At 59.4% G+C, this 22,499-nt stretch overlaps 2 long non-coding RNA genes across 2 annotated transcripts; one reads left to right on the plus strand and one right to left on the minus strand.

Annotated features, from left to right (window-relative positions):
* Positions 1-121: 121 nt before the first annotated feature.
* Positions 122-5,607, minus strand: LOC144379607 (uncharacterized). Its single transcript, XR_013442901.1, has 3 exons — positions 4,970-5,607; positions 1,734-1,861; positions 122-891 (listed from the first exon to the last, which is right to left on the minus strand). It is a non-coding gene; the product is annotated as an uncharacterized LOC144379607 (long non-coding RNA).
* Positions 5,608-7,837: 2,230 nt separating this feature from the next.
* On the plus strand, positions 7,838-13,423 carry LOC144379608 (uncharacterized). Its single transcript, XR_013442906.1, has 3 exons — positions 7,838-10,688; positions 10,989-11,780; positions 13,175-13,423. It is a non-coding gene; the product is annotated as an uncharacterized LOC144379608 (long non-coding RNA).
* Positions 13,424-22,499: the final 9,076 nt, after the last annotated feature.

The raw sequence follows: 22,499 nt of genomic DNA on the forward strand, positions 1-22,499 counted from the left end.
TTGACATGTTGGGCAGCTCCTTCTCGCTCCACCCGTACCCGCGCAAGGGGACCCACTTAACGCTTATCACCAAACCTTGAATGGCCAAGAAAAGTATTTCGAAGTTCCCTTTATTTTTATATTAAGTTTGAGAAGTAAGGCATTAAGAAAATACAAGGATGCCGTTTCACATTCCTACTTAACATTTCTCCACGCGCTTTTGGGACTGGTTGCCACCCTCTTCATCTTCCCGTTTGTTCAGGGTGCTGGGCCGCTGGGGTGGGTGCTGATGGGTGCTGGGCTGGCAGAGGCCAGGCTGGAGCAGCGGATGGGCCGGAGGGGGTGGCAGTGAACCTCTTCTGAGTGCTTCCTCCAGCCCGGGGAGTGGGCAGGGAGGTGCGGGAAGCCGCACAGAGGTGCCCCTGGGGTCATGGCCCCTCTAGGGGGGACTGGAGCCCGCGGGGCAGGATGGCAGCGGCGGGCGCTGTCGGCCGGCCACCTCCCTGCACAGAGATCCGTGGGGGCCCCAGACAGAATGTCCCCACTGCAGCTGGGAAGCCCACGGGCCGCTGCTGCTCCGACCACTTTTGTTGTTTATTTAGGTTTTTCTTCTTTGAGCTACAGAAACGAGCTTGAGAAAGGAGAGCTCTGTGTCTGTGGGACCGTGGCAGGGGTGACCGCATCTAGGCGGGCTGGGCCAGGACCGCCAGCCCCCCTGCCACCCCCACGGGCTGCCCCCCTGCTTGAATTTCTGGCCTATCGTGGACCTGTTGTTCAAAAACAGCTTCGTCGAGGGAGAACTTATCTCCCATGAAATCCACCTGTTTTAAGGGCGTCATGCGTGAATTGTGGTAACTTCACCAAGTCGCGTAGCCACAAGCGTGATCCACGGAGCATTTCCATCACTGTTTTCTGTAAAAGAGACAGATCCTCGTTTGCGATCCCCTGAAGGCAGAGCTGGGGACAGGGACTTGGGCGCAGGCGGGTTCCTTGGAGGGGACCCCAGGAGGGCGAGACGGAGGGTCTCTGCAGGGGCTCCCCGCTCTGGGCACCTGGGCTCCGAGGATCGACCTCGCAGGACTGACCCTGCAGGGGTCCGGGCCCCCGACGGTAGTTGGGGCAGCACACGGAGGCCTCTTCCTCACCCGCTCGCCGGGCTGTCCCGGGCAGTCCCCACCGCTGGGCGGCGCACACCTTCCCTGTCTGATGCTGCCCTTCACTCACCAGCCTCCCCTGCCGACAGACATGTAGACTGTTTTGGGTTTTCTCTCCCAAACACTGGCTACAACGATGGCCTTTGAAATGTATCCACAGTAAGAAGGGGGGCCGGAGGCCTGCAGGGCACGCGAGCACCCGAGCGTGTGAGCGCGTAGTGACGCTCTGGGCCGGTGTGAGAGACCCGGGTGGCCACCGTGCAGAGCACAAGGCACGGCCTCTCTACAGGGAAGGCCCCAAGATGGGGACATGGCGAGGCCTCGAGATGCTGACTTTTGGGGTCCATCTGCTCGGCTTCCTCCTGGACAGGTGAGGGCCGGCAGAAGCGCAGGTGGGGGAGTCCTCAAATCAGGGGAAGGACCCATGGGACGGGGGGTGGCTGGTGCACAGGACCAGCTTGCCCAGTGGAAGGGCGGAGAAGTGCAGACGTTGTCTGAGACCCTCCCTTGACCCAGACCAGCAGGTGCCTCTGGGTCACAGAGCGCAGCGCAGGCCAGGTGGCCCTTCTCAGAGGTGCCCGCCCCTGCTGTGGGTCCCACCTGTGTTCCTGCTGGGGGCGGGCCTCGCCACTGTGCCTCAGGCGGGGTGCCGCTCATCCACATCCGAGGGCTCACTTCGCTCACAGCAGGACTGTGGGGACAGGCGCGGGTGCCACGGCCCAGGGAGGCTGGCAAGACAGGTGAACTGTGGGTCCTGCCCACCTCCTGTCCCACCCTTGTGTCTCCGGGGTGGACTGGTGTGGGACTCCCTCAGGCTCTCTCGGGCTCTAGGAAGTGCGTAGCCTGGCTTGAGCCGACTCTGCAAGGTGCGGGTGGGGTTTCAGGCTGAACAAGCAGGAGCGGAGTGAAGAGAGAGAAGGTGGCTTGGGGTGCTGGGGCTTGGGGTGCGCCTGGTGGACGTTGGCTGCCCCCGTTGCGGCCATGGCTCCAGCAGGAAGGGGTGGCGGGGAGGGACTGTAGCGGGAGCTGCCGGTGCCCGGGCCAGCCTGGGTGAGGACAGCCCAGGGTGCTCACGGGACCCGGACCGGTCAGTCAGCCAGCTCCAGGAATTCCCTGTCCTGGGGCTATTGGGCACCCTGGAATACGACTGGGTGAGTGGGGTGCCCACTGAGAGGGGGAGGTGGATCTGGGCACCCGGAGGATGGGTGCGAGGCGGGGGAGCTGGAACCAGCCACGTGGAGGCCGAGGATCAGGTGGCCGTGCTGCTTCCCAGGTTTGCCTCTCGGGGCGGGGGCTGCTGAGGGGGCCAAGCTTTGACTCCCCACTGGTACATGGGACTCGGAGGGCTGGGTTGTGCTTCTGAGCTGGACTTTTCTCCCAGAATCTAAATCCCCTCCTGTCTCCATGTATGGGAGGGCCAGGGTATGGGAGGATGGCTGGGCAGGACCAGGAAAGCAGCATCAGCGGTGGGGACAAGAAAGGACCGGTGATCACACTGGAGCTTAGAGCCAGAAGCTGGAAAGCCGAAGGCCAACAGACCACCCAGCACCTGCACGTCAGCACCCTCCAGGACTAACAGAGACCACGGAAGAGCACAGCAAGGAAGAAGCCCAAACCACGGACGCCACCCAAGATCTGGCCAGCACCCACTGCTGCCCCGTGCACCCAGCAGGTGCAGGGGCAGGAGGAAGTCATCTGTCATCCTACGTGGGTCCTCAGTGGGAGGGAGATGGGGCGTTTCCGGGCTTGCAGGGTGACAGCCAGGACGCATCAGATGCCACCCGGCTGAGAAAAGTGAGCAAGGCTGTGGGACAAGGCAGGACTGATCACAGCCACACACAGGGCTTATGCTGGTTGAAAAGGTAGAACAAAATTTCTAGGCAACAATCCGAAGGTGTTGACAGTGTCGGGGAGCAGCCGTGCCCCGCCCGCCCCCCACCAGCCAGGGTCCTGGGGACCCGCTGTCTCAGGCCCCCTCCTGCCCTTGACTGGGGACTCACGTGGACCCCAAGCTTTGACAGTCACGGTCAAGCTCTGCTGTGAGGAATGACCTTGAGCCTCTGACCTTCGTGGACACTGGGGGAAGTCGCACATGGGCAGGGTGACTCAGCAGGGTTGGCGGTAGGTGGGGGACACTCGTTGGCCATGGGCAGCAGAGGGTCTAGGACAGGACCCCTTGCAAGGCAAAGACTGCCTTGAGGCCTTTCTTGACTTTAAAAGCTCAAGAAGGAGCAGCTTAACCTCTAGTATTGAGGGTGGACACAGTAGCCCACTGGGGTCAAGCACCTGGGACCCAGAGTGGGCAGACCCTGCCCCATGGGGCCCCTCACAGTCCCGAGCGACCAGGGCTGCTCCCCTGGACTCCAGCATGCTGACAAACCCAGATGCTCACTTGCACACCTGGGATTCGAGATTCAAGCACCACCGCCACCCCAAGCCCCTCGTGGTCCTCCGGGGGACACGCACCATCCACCCCCCTGGCTTGAGCTGTCTCCCTGGGCCACGCCATCGTCTGCAGGGTGGGTTCCATCACCACCACTTGCGCGATAAAGATTCACCCCACATGGCAAATCAGCCAAAGGCTGTGCCATCTGTGTCCAGTCTGAGGTTAATGGGGGACATTTCTGCTCGGTTCGGGCGTCCTCTTGTGGACGGTGGTCCCGGGAGGCCCAGCAGAGGGAGGAATCCGCTCCCAGCCCCTTTGCCAGATGTGGAAGCTCTTCTCCCCACGCTCCCCTAGCCCAGCACCTGGGACCAGCGCCCGGGCCTAGAGCCCCTGCCGTGGGGATGGGGGTGCACCTGGGGCGGCCGCCCAGGGTGGGGGCTCAGAGTCCAGGGTGCTGCCACGGCCCAGACCTGAGAGCAGGGTGGCGCTCCCTCCCTGGGAATGCAGGGCGGCCGGACGCAGGCCAGGGCTTGTCTGCGGGGAAGATTGGGCACGGAGTGTGCCCTGGGTGTGGGCATTTCCGCACGGAGGCTGGGGCTTCTCTCCTTGGAAACTGCGTCACCCTCCTATAATCCGGGCCTGGCTCTGGAGACAGTGACTCACGGGGTCACACCGGTGACCCGGCACTGTCACACTTGGGCTGCCCAGGATCTGCCTGAGCCTGGAGCTGACCCCCCTTCCTGCGCTCAGGGACTTGGGCCTCACGTGGATGGCCCACGGCCAACCCGGGCCTGGAGCCAGCAGCCCTGCCCTACCTGGTGGCGGAGCTCGGAGGGAGCTTTGGGGCCCGGTGGAGTTTGAGAGTGACTGGCACCCCACCCCTGACGGTCCCGGGGCTTGGCCAGGGCTCTGGCCTGGGGAGCTGTGTGTGACTATGTCACTGGGGGCCCCACGGGCTTGTCCCTCTGATGGAAGGGAAAGTCCCTGGTCATGGAACCCCTGGGCCAACAGGTTTCCTCACTTGGGAAATGGGGTGACGACAGAGCCTGTCATGAAGGCACACACCGAGTGTTGGCTCGGTCTGGCATGTGGGGACACTCCCAGCTGTGAGCAATCCCATGGTGGCCTTGGGCAGCAGGCGTGTGCTACCTCCCCACGTGGGGTCACTCGCCTGCCTGTCCGTGGGACCCTACAGCCCCTGACCTGGCCCAGGAGCCTCTCTGACCCCCACCAGGGTGCCGCCGTCACCTCCCCAACCCTCTCTCCTCCCACCTTGTCCCACCGCCCCGCCGTCATGAGCTCGCCTGTGGACTCTCCATCCCAGACCACAGCCCTAGAGCTGGGTCAGCGCCTGCCAGGCCTGCACCCCGACACCCGCACGCCCCTCCCCACCCTCCCTCTGCCTCCAGGGAGCCGGGGACCTGCGTTTCCTTCCTGGCTCAGCCCCTACCTGCTCCTGGGCCCCCACGATTTTCCGAGTCACGCAGGCTCCTGTTCAGCCTCGTCCCCCGCTGACCAGGTGTGTGGTGCTGGGCAGGCCGTGGTGACACGGGGACGTGGGGAAACTGCAGGCATGGGGCTGCCAGAGGCTGATGGCGCTGGAGCCTCCAGGCAAACGAGGTGTCCTGTTCTCGCCCCTTCTGTGGCCTGGTCCTGGGCAAGCACCTGCTGCTCCAGAATCCCACCTCACGGCCTCCTCGCGGGGCTGCTGTGGGCGGTGATGGTCGGGTGTGTGTGAACCCCGCAGCCTGGCGCTGGAGGCCACAGGGGCACCTGTCGGACCTCCGTGTGGCCCGGGCGTCCTCCCGTCCTCTGCCTCCGGGCCCCCCTCCTAGCTGCGCCTCCTCCACGGAGCTCCCGTGTGTGCTCACAGGGCTCCCCACACCCGCGTGTAATGCGCTGTGGCCTCTGCCGCCTCTGGTCTAGGGCTGACACTCCCATCCCTGCCCTTCGGGAGGGGCACCCCCAGCCCCGGCATCCTCCGCCGGGAACGAGACAGACTCCAGAAGGTTCTCCGCACAGTCTACAACCGGGCCTCCAGCAGGTGATCTGAGAGGAACCAGAGCTGCAGGCCGGGCAGGGCCTTGACCTTGTGGCCAGAGGCTTCCGGGGGGCACAGAGAGCGTGCGCTCCATTAGCCCTTCCAGCAATGAGGGGGCTGGCTGGAGGAGAGGACCGGTTCCCGCACTTGGACCACTGCCTGCAGGCCCAGTGGTGCCTCTCGATGCCGAGAGGAGGGGGTGACGAGGCTGCGGCCCCCGGACCCCGCAGTGTCTCCAGGTCAGGCAGCGGGACCGGGGAGGCGGGGGCCACAGGCATCATCGGGTCAGGCAGCGGGACCGGGGAGGCGGGGGCCACGGGCATCATCAGGTCAGGCAGCCGGTGGACCAGCCGGCCTGGTCTCCCTGAGGGCGGGGCCTGGTCGCCCACCCCCCAGCGCCCGGTGTGGACATGCGGGGCCGTTGCTGCGTCGGGGCCTCAGCTCCTGACAGCTACTGGGTCTGACATTCCCGGGCAGGGGGAGGGATCCCACGGAGGAGGCTTGGACGGGTGAGGATGACGCAACTGTGCATATGCCCTCATGCCTTTTCTTCTTAGAACAATCTCCCCATCGTGGGAGTATGAGGTTGAATCATAATGTTTTTAAGTGTGAATATTTTAGGGAGGGGCCCTTGTTCTGAGGTTCAGGGACTTCTCTGCCCTTGTAGATCAGCCAGCGTGTTCAGGAGCCAAACACGGAGGCCCACAGGGGACGCGGGAGGTGCAATCCCAGAGGCCGGGCGGAGTGGAGGGCCTGAGCTCTGGGGTCCATCCTCCCTGCCCACGGCCCTTTCCCGCGGGTCTCTGGGCCAAGGCCTGTGGAGGGCTTTCTCCTTGGGCTTATCGGCCCATCGGCCCATTTAGGTAATGACACTTCCTGCCCGTTAATCTTGGCCGAAATGAAGTCAGCTCCGCACCGATCTGGCCAGAAGCTTGCAGAAGACTTCCTATTTGGGGAATAGAACAGAGCTGGGCCTCTGGCCCGTCGAGGAAGTGGAGAGCCCAGCTTCCCGAGCAGCAGGCAGGAGAACAAACAGGGACAGGGCGCCTGAGCGCCGCCGAGGGCCCACGTCAGAGCGCGGCCTTCCTGGGCTGGAAGCGGCCGGCAAGCCCTAGTGTTGACATCCTGGCCCCGCAGACCCTGCCAGTAGGAAACGAGGGGGAGGGTGTTGGGCTGGTGCTTTTCTGGTGGACTAGTTGGGAGGCCTGGCCCCGGCTAAGGCTCCCCTGACCACCCCAGGCGTGTCCTGGTGCTCTCGGCTCTGCAAGTCTGCTGGACGCTCCCCTGTGGCGGGCCTAGGCCACGGCCTCCCATCTGACACCTTGCTTCTCAGCCTCTGGGAGGCACGTGGGGTGCTGTGCCCGTGAGCTCCTGGAACCCCTTTGCTGAGCTCGGCTCACGGGCTCCAGTCCCAGGCTCTACAGCGTTCTCCCCCCCGGGCCTGGGGGATCTGACCCTCTGGTGGGCGCCGAGCGGCAGAACCGGGGAGAAGCCAAGTAGCTCTCCCTCCCTCCGTCTCCAGCTGCATCTCTACGCTCCGAGCTTTGTCAGCAGGGCCCTGGGCCTTGGGCACTGGAGCACCCCCTCCTTCTCCTGTCCCTCCAGCCTGGGGCATGGTGGGTCCCCGAGCACTTGGCATCCTGTGCTCACTGAGGGCTGCCTGAAGCCCCTCTCGTTAATGCCCCAGGAGCCCTTCACGATGATGGAGACAACTCGAGGCTAGCCAGCTTCCCTCTCTTCAGGCAGGGCAGTCCTTGAATGTGTCTGTAGTGTCCCCAAGGCCCCCACGGGTGAACCCCACCTCCTGCCCTCCCCCACTCACCTCCCACATAAACTGTCCTAGAATCCTGCCTCAGCATCTGCTTCTGGGGGACCCACCCCAGCCAGCCTCCCACTCGTGCCTCACCATCCCCTGCTGGGCCTCTCAGGGGTCCCTCACTAGACCCCTCAAGCATCACGGTCCAGGGCAGAGGGTGGGCCTGCCTCTTGGCCAAGCCACCGCTTGCTCTCTGATCCTGAGACTGGGGGCAGGGAAGGAAGGTGGAGCTGGAAAGGGGGGTGCATCGGGAGGTGGGGGCAGGCTGGGTGCTTTGGCCAGTGCTGCAGGGAGCTGGTGCAGACTTTCCCTTTGCCGGCTTCCCTGGGACGATGGGGCCTGCTTGTTGCACAAAGCACTCCTTACGTAAGTGGCGTGAAGATACATGAAAAGCCCCGGGCAAGTCAAAACAACCCTAAATGGGCAGGGATCCCAGATGGACAAACACCGGGAACGTGGTGAGTAACTGGTCGGAAAGCCCCGGCTGGCAGGAAGGGGACTCTGGGTGGGGTGGCCCTGGAGGAGAAAGTGGTTGGGCAGAGGGACGGACGCAGAGGCCTCCGCTATGAGCCTCCAGGTGGCTGCCCCAGCCCTGCTCCAGCCGCCGGCCTCAGCCTCCTACTGTGGGCCTGGCGCACGCACGTGGCGGACTGGCTGTCATAACCGGGTTGGGGAGGTCAGCGCAGGCCCCTCTCTTCACCCCTGGAGTTGGGGCCCACAGGGATCCTGGGACATCCCATCCTGAGGTCCTTGACTTGGTGACATCTGCAAAGACCCCTTTTCCAAATAAGGCCTCATTCACAGGTTCCAGTGGTCAGGACCTGGGCAGAGTTTGGGGGACCACCATTCACCCCACTCCAGTTGGCAGGGGAAGGCGCCCGTTGAATCTCCTGGCTCTACTGTGAGCTGGGGAGGCTCCTGGAGGCGTCCAGATGTGGTGAAACCAGCCGAGGTCAGGACAGCCTCTCTGAGCCGAGCTCCTGCCCTAGGAGCCCCATCCCAAACAGACCTCCACCGCCCCGCCTTGAGCTCCTTCCCTGTCCCACCCCCTGCCTCGCTGGGGCATCTCCCAACCCCCCCCAGAACACCTCCATCGAGGCTCTCCTTGTCCCCCCAACTTCTCTGGATGGGGGCTGAGCCCGCCGGCCCTGGCCCCGGTGCCTGGGTGGGAACTCAGGGGTATCCAGGCCTCTTCTGAGTCTCAGAGGCAGTGAGGACGGGGCAGCGCGGGGTGGGGGAACAGAAAGGTGGGAGGGGCTGGACTCCCCCAAACCCTAGGGGCTTAACACAGGCTGTAGCTGCCCCGCCCCCAGCTCTGGTCCCCAGCACCCCCAGGCCTCCTGCAGGCAGCCCACCTCCAGTTCCTCCAGCCCATCTGATGCCCTGGGGCTTACAGGGACCCCGGGGAGCACAGACCCTGGGAACCCAACGAAGAGGGTGCTGTTTGTTTTACACTGAGTTCCGCTGAGGGGGCCGCCTTCACCCGCGCTGTGCTCCCTGGGGACAAGCTGGGTGCCCTGAAGCCCCCGGGGCCCCCACTCTGGGGCTGTCCCAGATGGCAGATGCAGAAAAATAGCTCCATCTTTCTAAGCCACAGGCCTCTTTTTTGGGAAGCCGAACCCCATCTTCCGGCTTCCTGGGACCCAGCCCCCAGACAGGTGGAGGTTTGCGGCTTGTGCACACTGGCCGTGCCCCGCTTCCCACTGCTGTGTGGCCCTCACAGCTCCTGTCCCCTCTGGAGACCCAGTGGGGTGCAGAGCTCATGCTCCCCTCCGGCCTCACACTGTCCCTTCTTAGGGCAGTATCTTTACCCAGGGTGGTGTCCACGGGTCAGCCAGGCCCTGCTTACCAAGAGGCCCTGGGGTAGCCGCCTGCGGGTGGGAGAGCCCAGGCCTGGCCTCGGGTGTGCTGGACCCCTTCCCAGCCCCCCAGCCCCCCTCCCGGTCCCAACTTTCTTCTCCAGCTGGAAGGGAGTCTGGACATTTCACCCCCAGCAAATGGCCAGGCAGGGAACGTTCTCACGCAGCCAAAAATGACTCAGGATGGAAAGTGGGGGTGCTCACAGGGGCCGCCTGTGCTTTCCAGCTCTGCAGTGGGAACCCACTCTTGTCCCCACCACAGTGGAGGGGCACGGGGCCCCAGGATGCTGCTCCCCCAATGGGGGAATGAGACGGCACCCACCTGGGGGTGATAGGGCACCCCCAGGGCAGTGGCCAGAGACCCATGGGCCCCTAAACAGCACCACTGCCAGTTTCCCAGGGTCCTGAGAGCCCACTGTGATTCTAGTCTGGATTAAAGCTGGCTCACTGTCCATCTCCTGCTGCTCTGGATCCTCTTCTAGAACATACGTGCTGTAGAGCTGACCCCCTCGTTCCCCACATCGTGTTCCTCTGGATAATGTGATCGCTGATTCGCTGTGGAATGGTTTTCCGAAAACACAGGCTGGTTGTCATTTTGTACTCTGACGTGTTTAACCATTGCCACCGATGTGCTCGTGGGAGCAATTGGGCTTCGTCTGACGTTTTGCTCATTTTGTTCATCCCCTCTGGCTCCGTCCCTCCGTTCCCTTTTCCTGCTTCTTCAACATTTTGTCGTATTCCATTTTAGCTTCGCTGTTGGCTCTTTGGCTTTGCCTCCGTGTGTCTTTGTGGTGGTGGCTTCGAGCCTGTGAAGTTCTGCCCTCCCCTCCCACGCTCTGCTCAGCCTCCGTGTTACCACATCTGATAACACATAGGAGCCCCCGGCCACCTCCCCCTTCCTCTTTAGAGACATTGTCCCACTGACTTCTGCTTCTGTGTTGTTTGAAAAGATGTTTGCACTTGTTTATTTTGTGCCTGATTTCTTTTTCATTAATAGTCTTCTTTAGAGAGTAGATTTAGGTTTGCAGAGAAATTGAGCAGGAAGTCCAGGGAGGTGCCTCCGCTCCCCCCTCCCCTGCTCAGAGCACCCCCCACCTGCATTCAGAGGCACACTTGTCACAGTTGCTACATTATGACTATTAACGAAAACCACAGCTTACAGTAGGGTTCACTCTTGGTGTTGTATGTTCTGTGGTTTGGACTCATGTATAATGACACAGAGTAGCTTCGCTGCCGGAAACTCTGCCCACCCCCCACCCCCTCCCCCAGCCATCTTTTTTCTGTCTGTCGTTCTGCCTTTTCCAGAATATCTGTGTTGGAAGCACACTATGCAGCCTTTACGGACTGACTTCTTTTACTTAGCGATGTGCCTTTCAGGTTGTTCCGTATCTTCCTGTAGCCTCTGTGGTTTGGAGGAGAAAGCGATGGTCATTTGAATTGGTCTTCCCAATAGGTAATGCATCCCTTTTCTCTCGGGTTCATGAGATCATGGAGGGGGGTTTGCTGGGCAGATTGTTTGCAATGTGGCTGGGCATCATTTTTTTTGAGTTTAGCCTGTTTGGGATTTGCTGAGTTTGTTAAAACTGTACATTTGTCTTTCCCCCAGTTTGGGACATTTTCTGCTATTATCACTTCAACTATTTTCCTGCACTGTTGTTTTCCCTCCTTTACCCCGCAACTCCTGTGGCATGAACGGTGGACCTCTTGCTACCGTGCCACGAGTCCCTAAGCTTCTGTTCATTTTCTTTTTCAGGCCGAGTTTTCCTCTGTTGCATAGGTTGGAAATTTTCTCTGGATCTCTCTGTAAGTTCAGTCCCCTTTCCTGCCACGGCCGTCCTGCTACTAAGCCCACCTAATGATTTCTTTTTTTAATTTCAGATATTTTATCTTTCAGTTCTACAGTTTCTATTGAGTTGTTTTTTGTAGTTTCTATTTCTCTGCAGAGAATTTCTATCTTTCCATTCACTTCAAGTGTATTTCCCTTTACCACGTGGAGCACAGTTATAACAGGTGTGTCAGAATCTTTATCAGATGATTCCAGCATTGGGGTCATGTTGGGGGACAGGGGGGCTGTGGATTGTCATTCTCTTGAGCATTTTTGTGGCTCCTTGTACGTCAAGTAATTTTGGATTCCTTGGATTGTCCTGAATATTTTCAATATTATGTTGTATAGGCTCTGGGTCTTGTTAAAAATCCCCTGGAAAATGTTGACTTTCTTTTTTATTTTACAGCTGCAAGCAATGGGTCCAGCTGGGTCCAGACCACAGTTCTGTGTCACCCGCTGTGGGCCGCGTTTTCCGCCTCAGTTCAGCTCTCGGGGCCTTTGCTGGGCTGTGCTGGGTTGTCTTCTCCAGCTCTTCTCTGTCCTGGATTTCTCCCAACAGGACCCCTTTCCTGCTTCTTCTGTTCAGAAGGGCGGAGTCCCCCTCAGAGTCGTAGCTGCTTGTACCCCCACTGCCGTGATGCCTGGAAATGCAGTGGGCTCCCCACTCCTTCACCAAGACCAGAAGTCCACACCTGAATGTCATGGTCACTGGTGTGGCTGGTACGAGATTTTCAGGCTGTTATTCCTCCATTCCTACTGATAGCAAGAAATGTAATCTTAATCAAACCTGGGAAAACTATATCATTCATATCTTAAAGCATTACATTTGGGATTATCTTCTCCCCTGACTCGCTGGTGAAGAGGGATAGGATGGTCAGTGGGCGACTCTGGTGGGTTTCTGGGCTTCCCGGACATAGCTGTGGGTGAGGGGCTGCCAAGGTTCAGCCTCCCAAACACCAGCTCTAGAGGCAACTCCTTGGGCAGGGCTGCAGCTGGGAGGCGTTTGAGTCCAGTCACAGAGCTGCCCCCAGACCACAAACGCCCTCGTCACACTCTCCGTGGCTCTCTGCCCCTCCCAAAGTCCCGCAGAGTCCAGAGAGCAGCGGGTGGCCAGGAGACAAGCTCCTGTGTTCGGCTGAGCTTCGGCCCCGCTCACCTGTCTGGCTGGGTGCGCGGGACCTGCAGACATCCCGCTGCCCTCCTCTCCCCGTGGGTTCCGTCCCACACTCTGGGACAATTGTGGGGTTTGGCCCAGCCCATCATTTGCCCTGAATCTGGGGGGTTAGTGCCATGACAGGGACAGGTGCTCTGCCTGTCCTGTGGCCCAAGATTTGTGTATGTTTTCATATAAATCCTATCAGTAGTGGTTAAATCATTACATAACCACCCTCCATCCCTGCCCAAGTCCTCCCACACAATGGGAGCTCCCGACAGATGGATCATGTCTGCATGGCTTCATGTCCTACCGGGCATGTTGGGGTTCACATGGGGCGGGCTCCCGCCAGCTGGTCTCTTGGGAGCGTCAAGGATGTCCTTGTCATTTTGGACATTAAACACATGTTGGGGTGGTGATGGGGATTCAGAAGCTGAGCTCCAGACGGCGGTAGGAAGCGGACCCTGCGTTTGACCGTGGAAACACGTCAACCCGCAGAGCTGCGTCCATCTCCTGCCTCCGTGGGAGGGGATATGGGCGGTGCCGTGCTGAAGGAGCTGCAGACCGAAGCTGGCTGATCTGCCCACGCGGGAGGGTGGGCAAGGGCAGGTGTGGCCGGTGCCTGTGGAAGAGTGTCTTCGAGCTGGGTCAGGGGAGGGCAGCTCGGCGGCTGCAGCAGAGGGAGGTCAAGGTGTGATGCGGCCCGGGATGTCACCCGAGGACGGTGCTGCCGCTCGAGAAGGGGGGTGCAGGTCCAGCTGCACCATCCGGATCCTTCCCTGGCCTGCAGGCACGTTCTTGAGCAGGGTGATGGGGAAGTGGCATCTGTGGGAGACCTCCGAGGCCACGGGGCCTTGATCCAGGGCTGAAGCCTCAAGCTTTCCTCTCGGCAGAGCAAAACTCGGAGGAGCACCAGGTGTGAGCACAATGGGAAGAAACCTGTTTCCTTTTACTTTCTTAGGGGGAAAACGTACAGTTGCGAACAAATGCATGGAAGAGACCTCTCCACTTTGAACCTGGAGCCCATGGGGGCCTGGCGTCCTTGGGAGGACACAGAGCTGGCCCTGCTGTGCCAGGAAGCACCGTGCCTCCCGGAGGGCACTGCCTGAGCCGGGGAACCACAGAGCACTCTGGGACCCCTCTTTGCTTGGGGCTTGGGGGTCCTGGCCTCCCACGTCCAGGGCAGCAGGGGGCCTGGTGCTTCTGACTCCATGGCCTGCCTGGGCCCCAGGCCTGCCTGGCCCGGACAGCCGGTGGGCTGCCCGTCACGGAGAGCTGAGAAGTTACCTGTGCACCCTGGCTCGGGCGGGTTTGTGCCCACGGGAGCCCCTGGAGGGGCGGGGCCTCTGTGCTCTTGTGCCCTGTTTGCATGGGTCACACCCACCGAAGTTTGCTTTGCCCGGGGCCCCGAGAAGGCTGAGCATGTGACGGCTCACATGCTGTTGAGTGGAAATGCTCCAGACACACGCAGTAGCCTGTGAGCGAGCCTGGGTGTGGTTTACACACTCACACACACACATACACCGTCACATGTGCACACATGCTCACACACGAGCACACACATACCACAGTGTACATACACGTGTGCTCACACAGAATCCACAAAGTCACACAGGCGTGAACTCACACGCATAGTTGTGCATTTTGCATACATGAGCACATGTCACACATGCACACGTGAACTCACACACCGTCACACCTACACACATGCTCGTGCATGAACACACACACCACAGTGTGCACACACACATGCTCACACATGTACCCATCGTCACACACAAACTCACACGCATGGTAGCATGTGTAACACACACTCATGCATGAACTCACACATGGTCACACGTATGCACATACTCCTACATGAATAACACACCACACACGGGTATGCACGTCAGTTCTCACACACACACCCCCTCCACTCTGCACGGAGAGCAGTGAACAAGGCAGATCGCATCCCAGCTAGCGTTCAAGTGCAGGTAGAAGCTGCTTCTGAGGGTCTCAGCGGCAGACACAGCGGCCTCACTATGTCGGGAACAAGCAAAGATCATAAATAAGTCTGCGTCCGTAAAGTGAGGTTTGCTGGGATGAGGTCCTCAGGAGGGCGTTTCTGTGAAGACTAACACCAGTCATCACTCGGGAGCGAGAGGACTTGGAGACGTGTGGATGCGAGTCTGGTGTCTCAGAGGACGTGCAGTCCACGTGGTCGCTGCTCGGAACGGGAACTCCCGTGATGCAGACCCCTGGGCAACGGCGCCGGGCCTGGTCGGGGTTTGGGTGCAGTGTCAGGAGAGCCCGCCGCGGGAGCGTCTCCCCAGCCCCGGGAGCACGGGCCGCCCGCCGCCGCGCAACTCGGGGGGAGGTGGAGTTCAGGCGAGGGCTCCCGTGTCCCGGCTTCGAGGTTGGCAGGAGGCCCCAGGGCGCCCGAGCAGGTGGGGACGGCTGGGACGGAGGCAGGCACCACAGACAGAAGAGAAGTCTGTCTGACAGAAGTCTGTCCGGGCTTGTCTGTCGTTGACCACAGGACCCCACCACTGTCCCAGCCCGGGCCCTTCTCCACTTTCCATCTCTCTGCAGGCCTGGACCCGGAGCGGGCGCATGCGCCCCCCGGGCTGCTGAGCCAGGCCACCTGTGTGGGGGACTCACAGGCTCCATGCCCTGCTGGGGGGGCAGCGATCTCATTTTGGAACAAGTCCTCCCCTGCCCACATCGCTGGTGCTCCTGCCATTTCCGATTGCTTAACCAAGCAGACCCCAGGGGCTCAGTGTCCCGGAGCCTGCTCTCTGCAGTGGCTCTTGTCCAGCAGGGCCCGTCGGCCAGCCTGCGTCGGTTAGAGGAGAGACTGGTAGCCAGCACCCAGGAGCGCTCAGTCCTCTCTCGAGTCCCCCATGGGCCGGGTCCCACAGAGCACGTGTGCACATGCACACCACACGTACATGTGCACACACAACACACACACTCATGCGCACACCACACGTACACATGTGCATGCTCATGCACACACCACACGTACATGTGCACACACAGCACACACACTCATGCGCACACCACACGTACACATGTGCATGCTCATGCACACACCACACGTACATGTGCACGCACAGTGCACACACTCATGCACACACCACACATACACGTGTGCATGCTCATGCACACACCACATGTACACGTGCACGCACAGCACATGCATACACATGCACACACCACACATACACGTGTGCATGCTCATGCACACACCACATGTACACGTGCACGCACAGCACATGCATACACATGCACACACCACACATACACGTGTGCATGCTCATGCACACACCACATGTACACGTGCACGCACAGCACATGCATACACATGCACACACCACACATACACGTGTGCATGCTCATGCACACACCACATGTACACGTGCACACACAACACACACATACACATGCACACCTCATGTACACACCACACATACACGTGCACACACACTCCAGCCCTTTCTCATGCCCCCTCCTCTGTGCCTTTCTCGTCTCTCCACCTCCAAGGTCTCCCTACAATGTGTCCCCGTTGGGACAGGAGGGAGGTGAGGACACTCAGGAGGGGAGGGATCACTGGAACGTGGTCCTGGGCTCCAGAGGGAGTGAGCCTGAGAGATGGGGCTGGAAGGAGGGGTGGCACCTGGGGATGACTCTGTCTAGGGCCCCACAGGCAGGGAGGGGGGCAGGGCGAGGTCAGCAGGCTGAGCAGGTGGGGTGGGGAGGCTTGTCCAGGTGGACGCTGGCTTCTCTAGGAACCAGCATGGAGTTGGCAAGAGTGCCAGAAGCAGGTGTCGGGGACTTGGGGTGGGATGGGTCCCGGGGATCCTGGGGGATGTCACAGCACAAGGATGTGTTTCAGGAGGAAGGTTTTAGGGGGGCTGCGGGCACCGTGGCTTGGTGTGGCAAGGAGGAGCCAGGAGGAAAGCTCCTCCCCCAGGCCCTGTAGAGGGAGTGAGGAGAGGACACCCCCTCTCCGTGGTGCTCTTACAGCGGGAGGCGGGGACAGGAGGAGGCTCTGTGGGCCTCTGCTGATACCCATTTGCTCAGAGGGTGCAGGGGAGTTTACGGGGTGGGAGGGGTGGGGGGTGGATTGGGGGCACAGAGCCATGCGGGGAGAGACGTGGATGCCCTGGGACCGGAGGCTTCTTGTGGGAACTGAAGGTGGGAACGGGGGTGTGGGCATATGGAGATGGGTCTCCAGGTCTCAGGGCAGACTGAGGGAGATGCAGGTGTGAGTGAGTGTGCATGTGATGTATGTGTGTGTGTGTGGTTCGCGTGTGTGTGTGCAGCACGTGTAGTGTGTGCATGTGTGTGCATGCGTGTGTGTGTGTGTGTGTTTGCAGCTCCTGGGGATGGAGGCATGGAGATGAGCCTCCCTGCTCTCCCAATCCCCAGGTCCAAGTTCAGGCAAAGGGGGTTTCCCAGGGGCTGGAAGCTTGGAGAAATAAATGCTTTGAGAAGTAAGAGGGAAAACATTGGAACTCTCAAAAAAATTTTAATGCAAAGGATTTAGCTACGAAAAAAACAGTATTAACTTCGAGGAGCCGTCCTGAGGTCAGGATGTGGTCAGCATGTGTTTCTGGCCCTGATCCATCGGACCAGAGCTCTGGAATGTTCCGGACACCTGAAACGTCAACCCGGCTTTTTCTTCCCGAGCCAGGGAGCAGATTTAAGGAAGTTTTCATCAGGGACTGAAATGCAAGGGGTGTGTTCCTGAGTCCGGGTGAGCCCGCTGCTCCCTGCCGGGCTCCACGAGTGCAGCAGTGTCCCTGGAAAGGGGAGGACAGAGCTCCCGGGGTGCTGGCCTCTGTCCCCGCATCTGCACAGGGGGCCAGAGCTGTCTGCCTGGGGTTCCCTAACTTGCTCCCCATGCTCTTGCCTGGGCTGATGAGTTAAACAGAACCCCAGCCCTGCAACCGGTTGCCACGCTGCAGGGGGGGCGCCCGCAGCCGTCCGCCACAGGGGGGTGGGGACCGTGGCTCCGTCCTTCCCCGCCAGCCTGTCCGCTTCCGGAGCTGGGCGCCCAAGGCCCCACAGAACCAAGTGATTCCTGGAAGACCAGGCCACACTGGGGTTAAACAAACCCACCAGCATTCTTCTTGTGTTTGGATATTTCCAAAGATCGATCACGTGTGCACTTTGTGATTTGTGATCTGACAGGACATCAAAGAAAGTTTGTCCTTTGGGTGAAATCTGTGATTCCTGCCATTTCTAAAAACTTTGAAATGTTCAGTCCCGGAAAAGTGAGCAGCAGGCCCCTCCCCCGTGGCTCTGCTGCAGACGGAATGCGGAGTGGAAAATCAGAGAACCCAGGACTCTCTCTGTGCGTGGAGTTAAGAAGGTGTGTTGGGGACGCCTCACTGGGGTCGCTCTGTCACCCTGTGGTTTCCCCTGGGGGTCTTTTAGACTGGGTGTCAGAGGGCTTCAGTCCCCAGCCGTCTGTTGGTGGGTCATGTCTGAAAGATACAACTGGAAATACAAGCCTGGCATTTCTGTCCTGTTGGGGACCTGGCACCCAGCCCCCAAAGGCCCCCAGCAGCTCCTGGGAAGACTGGGACCTGTGGAAGAACATTCCCAGTGATGGCGGCAGGCAGCGGATCAGAGCAGGTTGGAGACCAAGCACACATCATGGGTGCTCCCACCACCTGCCCTCTGTGGCCGGGGCTGCCAGTGGGCATGGAACTTACTCTAGGGGCAGGACGGCCGTGGGCCAAAGAGGGCAGAACCTTTGGGGCCACTCTGCCATGTGAACTCTCCAGAAGGGTCACCAAGCTTTCATGATTGCTACTTCTGAATGTTTGTGTCCCCCTAATTCTTACGTGGAAACCCCAATCCCAATGGGATAGTATCTGAGGAGGGGCCTTTGGGAGGGGATTAGGTCATGAGGGTGGGGTCCTTGTGAATGGATTAGCACCCCTATAAGAAGAGACACAAGAGAGAGCTTGCTTCTCTCTCTGCCACTCGAGGACACGGCACGAAGATGCCGACTATAAGCTGGGAAGTGGGCTCTCAGCAGACATGGGATCTGCCAGCCCCTGACCCTGGACTTCTAGGGCCCAGGATGGTGAGAGATGAAAGTCTGTTGTCTGAGCCCCCAGGCTGTGGTGTTATAGCATCCTGAGCTAAGACAGCGATATCCCACTCTTTAACAATAAGAAGGATTTGGGGGTGCCGGGGCGGCTCCATCGGTTAGGCAGCTGATTCTTGGTTTTGGCTCAGGTCATGAACTCAGGGTCGTGAGATCAAGCGCCACATCAGGCTTGCACCCAGCATGAAGTCTGCTTGGGATTCTCTCTCTCCCTCGACCCCTCCTCCCTGAGCGAGTGAGTGCTCGCTCTCTCTCTTTCTCTTTCTCTCAAATAAATAAATCACTCTTTTTTAAAAAAGATTATTTATTTATTTATTTGTCAGAGAGAGACACAACTAGACAGGGAACACAAGCAGGGGGAGCGGCAGAGGGAGAAGCAGGCTTCCCGCAGAGCAGGGAGCCTGATGCGGGGCTCGATCCCAGGACCCTGGGATCATGACCTGAGCCGAAGGCAGACGCTTAACAACTGAGCCACCCAGGCGCCCCTAAATAAATAAATCTTAAAAAAAAAAAAAACAGGGATAAGAATTTGATCTTATACTCCAATATATGAATATGCATCATTTTTGCATGTCACGTGGACTAGCTTACTAAAATATTGTATCTACATGTTATAAACTACAGGCATCTTAAATGCTTTAAAAAGCTGAGGTACAAAACAAGCACAGAGCAGGTGCTGGTGCTTTCTCCTCATGTGTCCCCGGGTGCACCTGCCTCACTTTGCTGTTGGCCCCGGTCTAGAGTCAGCGGGGTGGAGACGTGAGCCTCACCGTAAGGACAGGCTTGCTTTGGCAGCTGTTAATTTTTTGTCCTAGGTTTGAAACTATTTATTATGGTCCTTTTCAAACATCAACAGTAGAGGAAAGAGTATCCCAGCCAATCTTGTTTGTAATACCTCCCTCCCCCTCCCCGGGTTCTTTTAGAGCCACCCCTGGACCTCATTTCATCAGAAAAATACTTCAGTAGGTAGCACTGCAGAATACCTACTATTTAGAGTCAGTTTCTCTGAATACAAAGTCCATGGCTTGAGGGGACTCTGAAGGCTCCTTGAACGCTTGGTTTCCCCTCCCCCCTCTGCCCCTTCCCCTCCCCTCCATTGCCCTCCCTGGTTGACGATTCCTGGCCATTTCTCCAGTGGAATGTCCTATGTTCTGGGTTTGGTGATTGCAGGCCTGGAGTAGCACTGAACATGTCCCTCTGTCCCTGGACCAGTTTCCTGTAAAGCAGTTGCTTGGACACACTCCCGTGTGGTGAGGACAGCATCCACGCAGGTGGGGTGCTCCCCCAGCCGGAGACCTGTGCCCCCGGCTCTGGAGAGGTTGAGCATGAGCAGTGGACTCAGGTCCATGACCACAAAAGTTCCCATCATCTTCCTCCTGATCACCTGAGATGCCTTTGGGGATCACTGCCTCGCTCCATTATTTTATTGAGCTTTTTTCTAGAGCGAGAGAAAGGGGGGAAGGGCAGAGAGAGAGGGAGAGAGAGAATACCAAGCAGGCTCCATGCCCAGTGCGGAGCTGGACGGGGAGAGGGGGCTCGATCTCACGATCCCAATCATGACCTGAGCTAAAATCAAGAGTCTGACACTTAACCGACTGAGCCACCCAGGCGCTCTGGGCTTTTCTTTATCGAGGTTTCACATTAGTTTCAGGTGTACGACATAAGGACGTGATATTTGCACACATTGTGGGAAATCTCCACAGTAAGTCTAGCTGCCGCCCTTGGCAGAGTTCAGCAGCATTTGAATGGGTAAGTGATCAGCTCCACCTGCTACCAGGATGCGGCAGGAGCTGGGGCAGGAGGAGGCTGGCCCCTCAGGGACCGCAGGTGGACACACAGCCTCCTCTCGGCCTGCCCTGCCGCCACCAACGGGGCCACGGGAAGTCCTTCAGTTTCTTGGGCCTCAGGCCGTGGGTGAGGGGCAGCTGGCCTGCCTCCGTAACCACAAGAAACAGGCAGTTCTTGCGGTGGAGGGTGGGTGGGAGGTCCGCGCCCTGGGATCCAGGAGGGAGCAAAGCCATGCCCTGGGACCCCCACGCATCACCTTCTCTCCCCCGCTGGGGAAGATCCCGGCCCCCCAGCACCCTGGGTGAGCCCAGAACCCAGCCACTCGGGTTATTTCTTTGTAGGGGCCACCTTCTGTCTGGCATCCTGGTTGAGAAAAAGCTGGCTGAAGGCATGGTCTGGGGAGGAGAGATTCGGGAATGTGGATTGTTTGCTTAGAAAAATGAATTTACTCAGAACGATGGGCCTTAGGCAAACAGGGAGGTTTTCTGACCCAGGCCCCACTATCAAGAGCCGGCCCCGAGGGCGGCCGTGGGTGGGGCGGCGCTGGGCCCGGGCTCGGCTCAGTCAGCAGGACAGGGCCCTGGCCCCAGGCTCGCGGCAGGCGAGGGGCTCCCGCAGGCAGGCCGGGCACACGGTGCCTCCACTTAGAACTCGCGGCCCTGGTTGGCTGCCAACGGCCCGGAGCGAGCCTCGCCCAGGAGGCTGCAGACACCGCGTCCCCGAAGGGCCCAGCTGTAGGAGCCTCAATCTTCTGTGCCCCATACATCAAGGTCCTGGCACCACGAGGCCACACGGTGATTTGTCAAAGCAAAGGTCCCCGGGACACCTGCCCGCCTGCCAGGACTGTGGCCGGGCGGCTCGTTAGACCGAACGGACTAACTGTGCGGAGCCCAGGCTCCCAGGGTGGGCCGTGTCTGTGGGGGTGCAGGAGGTTCTCGGCGGTGGGGCGCAGTGGGTAGCCTAGATGGACGGGTTCAGAGTGGCCAGGCCTCAGCCTGATTCGCTTCCTCCTCCTTTCAAATTAATAGACTCTTAATTCCTTTTACAGTAATTTTCCCTTTGCTGAGAATCTGAGGGGAAAGCACAGATTCCCAGCCCGCTCTCCCCCGTGGCTCACATCTTGCATCAGTAAGCTACGCTCCTCACAATCCATGAGCCAATATCAAAGCACTCTTACTAACTGCAGCCCATGGCTCACGCACGGTTCATTCTTCGGGGTGTATTGACAAATGTAGATGACATGTGTGCCCCATTCCATAATCATAGAGAGGAGCCCCCACCCCCAAAATCCCCTGTGCTCCTTATTCACCCCCCTCCCCCACCCCGCAGCTCCTGAGCTGTTTGCTGTCTCTATCGCTTTGCCTTTTCCAGAATGTCATACAGCTGGGATCACACCCACGCAGCTCATCGGATTTTTTTCAAAGGATGTGGCGCATGAGATCTAGAGCCAGCAAGGGTGTGGGAAGCTGGGCTTCTTTGTTGGGTTTCTCCTCTTGCACTTGACTCTGTACAAACCGGTCCTGATTTTCCTCAGACGGTTAGTGCATGGGATGATTTTCTTCTTACGATTCAAGGAGAGTCACAGCTAGAGAGGCCTTGGTCTCCTAGGATAGACAGGGAAAGGGTGAGAGGTGTCAGCTTCTCCAGTGCCTTCAGTTTCTCCAGGGCCAGCAGCTTCTCTAGGGTCTGCAGCTTCTCCAGGGCCAGCAGCTTCTCCAGGGCCAGCAGCTTCTCCAGGGTCTGCAGCTTCGCCAGGGTCTGCAGCTTCTCCAGGGTTTACAGCTTCTCCAGGGTCTGCAGATTCTCCGGGGTCTACAGCTTCTCCAGGGCCAGCAGCTTCTCCAGGGTCTGCAGCTTCTCTAGGGTCTACAGCTTCTCCAGGGCCTATAGCTTCTCCAGGGCCAGCAGCTTCTCCAGGGCCTATAGCTTCTCCAGGGCCAGCAGCTTCTCTAGGGCCAGCAGCTTCTCCAGGGTCTATAGCTTCTCCAGGGCCAGCAGCTTCTTCAGGGCCTGCAGCTTCTCCAGGGTCTGCAGCTTCTCTAGGGCCAGCAGCTTCTCTGGGGCCAGCAGCTTCTCCAGGGTCTACAGCTTCTCCAGGGTCTGCAGCTTCTCTAGGGCCAGCAGCTTCTCCAGGGCCAGCAGCTTCTCCAGGGTCTACAGCTTCTCCAGGGTCTGCAGCTTCTCTGGGGCCAGCAGCTTCTCTGGGGCCAGCAGCTTCTCCAGGGTCTACAGCTTCTCCAGGGTCTACAGCTTCTCTAGGGCCAGCAGCTTCTCTAGGGCCAATAGCTTCTCCAGGGCCAGCAGCTTCTCCAGGGTCTACAGCTTCTCCAGGGTCTATAGCTTCTCCAGGGCCAGCAACTTCTCCAGGGTCTACAGCTTCTCCAGGGTC

This window comes from Halichoerus grypus, chromosome 1 (assembly GCF_964656455.1).
Source record: "Halichoerus grypus chromosome 1, mHalGry1.hap1.1, whole genome shotgun sequence".
NCBI classification, from domain to species: Eukaryota; Metazoa; Chordata; class Mammalia; order Carnivora; family Phocidae; genus Halichoerus; species Halichoerus grypus.